This window comes from Hippoglossus stenolepis, chromosome 6 (genome assembly GCF_022539355.2).
Source record: "Hippoglossus stenolepis isolate QCI-W04-F060 chromosome 6, HSTE1.2, whole genome shotgun sequence".
Lineage (NCBI taxonomy): Eukaryota > Metazoa > Chordata > Actinopteri > Pleuronectiformes > Pleuronectidae > Hippoglossus > Hippoglossus stenolepis.
In genome coordinates this window covers 381,566-384,120 of record NC_061488.1, presented here as the reverse complement: position 1 = coordinate 384,120, position 2,555 = coordinate 381,566, and the positions used below count along the sequence as shown (strand labels likewise).

The following is a 2,555-nucleotide window of genomic DNA, read 5'->3' as shown; positions in this document are numbered from 1 at the left end:
TCCGTCTAAAGTGAATTGAATTTGGATTTAACAAATGAATTTAGTTAATTTTTTATTTTGTATAGTTTTGTTTTATGTATAAAACTAAAATCTGTAATATGTTTGAAGAAAAGTTCATGTTGTCTTTCAGTTTAATTTATTTTGTATAGAACAAGTTTATTTGTAAAGAAGCTTGAAGCCAGATTTAAATCATTGAGTCGTCGTGGAAACGGTGGATTCTGTTTGCTGCTCTGAACATTTCTATTAAATTTGCTCTTGCATGAAAATGAAATTATTTTTTTTAATTCTTTTTGACTTGTTTGTTTAAATAATTTTGCTGCTCTTTTAGAAGTTTGAAGTATCATTGTACATGTTGACAGATGTAAGAAACCACAGCGACTCCAAAGATGAGTTTTCATTGGCTGAGACATCGACAATAAAACACTGAATGATTGAATCGTGCTCGTCTACTGCAGTTTTGTGTGTGTGTGTGTGTGTGTGTGTGTGTGTGTGTGTGTGTGTGTGTGTGTGTGTGTGTGTGTGTGTGTGTGTGTGTGTGTGTGTGTGTGTGTGTGTGTGTGTGTGTGTGTGTGTGTGTGTGTGTGAGTTCGTGTTCAAACATCAGCTCCGAGCTTGAGACGTTAACGTCAGTTTCCTTCACATGTCGCAGACGATGATTAATTGTTTTATTCTTATGTTTTATTCCTGGGTTCTGACACTTGGTTCTAACTTTATTTACAGAACAGTCGAACTCACAGGTCTTTTAAAACTTAGTAAACCTTCTAAAAAAGCTGATGAAGTCTTTTCTCAGTTCCAGTGGAGCAGTTTGTGTTTGTTTTTCCTGCTGCTTCATTTTCAACAACACAAACACACCGACACAACATGAACAGCCACCAGGGGGCGATCACGTGTCTGTAACCACGTCACATGTAAACCAACCAACTGCTGATGAATCCATATTAAAGAGAAACACACCAAACAAACGAAGCTGCTTCTCATTGGATGTTCAAGGTTTCCATTTATATATGTACAATTAAAATCACAGTTTTAACAAAATATAAAATAAATAACATGAACAATACTTAAATGCATTCTGAGTGACAGGTCTGGTGACGGCCTGGGCATCTCTTTTTAAAAATCTTTGTCTCCACAGACAACTACAAACATTTGTTTTCCTCAAACTACATTTCCCATGAAGCACTGGGTGTGGGCATCCCATCTCAAATAATAGGTATATTATTTTTTATATATAGATATTTTATGACTCAATATATCTTGATATATTATTTTTCACCTGGATTCCCCCAATTCCTGAATCGACCAACCACACATCAGCCCCGCGGCTCCTGCAGCCAATCAGGAGCAGGCATCTGCGAGGGTGACAGACAGTGGTGAGGTCAAAGGTGAGAGGTCACAGAGGCAGAGGTCAGCAGCAGCAGTGTGTGTGTGTTTGTATTACTATACTTATCAGGACAACTCAGTTTAACACACTTATTAACACAAGTTATTTCTTTCCTGTAAAAACAGATTTTTCTTATTGGCTTCAAATGATAAACAGACATTGACCTTGTTTTTGTAGCTGGAGGAAAATGAACCTTTGTTTTCTGTTGCTTGATTTTAAAGTTGATGAAGACGTCGGGAGTTTTACATTAAATCTTTAAAAAAGGACAGTGTGTGATTTAAGGCTGCAACTAAAACTGCCAATAAAATGTGAAGTCACCTAATCATACCCATATTTTATATATAAGTATATTTATATCTTCAGCCCAGTGACATCAAATCTCTAAAAAGTTCCAAAATAAAACCATGAAATGTAGAGAAAACTGAATATTAAGGTTTAAAGGGTGTTTAGCTCAAAATATGGAAAAACAACAGCTACATGTTAAATAATGAGATGTGTCCTGGTGACATGGAACTGTTATGGTTTTTATAAATGCAAAAGAAGTTCCTCAAATTATCATGAATTATGAAACAATGAATCTGAGGGAAACTTTTTTCCAGTTAAATGAGTCATTGGTCGAATAGAAGAAAATAAATTCATAAGTTTCCAGGAAGTATAGTAACACAAATGTTGTAAATGTGTGCATGTGTTGTTTTTTAAAAACTCCAGTGTTTTATTGCAGTGTGTGTGTGTGCGTCGTGGGCGGCGTGTTTGTGTGTGTGGGGTGTGTTCGTGGGTGTGTGCTGTTTGTGTGTGGGGTCTGTGTTTGTGTGTGTGTGTGTGTGTGCGTGCGTGTTTGTGTGTGTGCGTGCGTGTCTGTGTGTGTGTGTGCGAGTGCGTGTGTGTCTGTGTGTGTGTCTGTGTGTGTGTGTGTGTGCGTGGTGTCACTGAGGACAGCGATCAGCCTCAGAATCCTCTTCCTGGAGATAAGTGGGAAAGATCTCAACATAATCAAAATGTTCTGTTAAGAATTTTCTCTTAAAAAACATGTTTCTTGTCTGTTTGTGAATCAGGTGGGGGGGGAAGTGACCTCCACTCGTTAGTTCACCACAGGACATGGATCCAGCAAGAGGAGGCGGAGGAACGAGGAAAAGAAGAAACCACGCTGGTTGTAGTTTGTTGCTGGTGTTTTCCA

At 37.9% G+C, this 2,555-nt stretch overlaps 1 protein-coding gene across 5 annotated transcripts in view; it reads right to left on the bottom strand.

The window, feature by feature from the left end:
* Positions 1-2,184: 2,184 nt before the first annotated feature.
* Positions 2,185-2,555, bottom strand: part of rgs19 (regulator of G protein signaling 19) — an 18,456-nt gene continuing 18,085 nt past the window's right edge. For all 5 annotated transcript variants that reach the window (XR_007032779.1, XM_035159925.2, XM_035159926.2 and 2 more), the window contains one exon: positions 2,185-2,555. This exon is cut by the window's right edge. The gene's annotated coding sequence lies outside the window, so the exon portion shown is untranslated.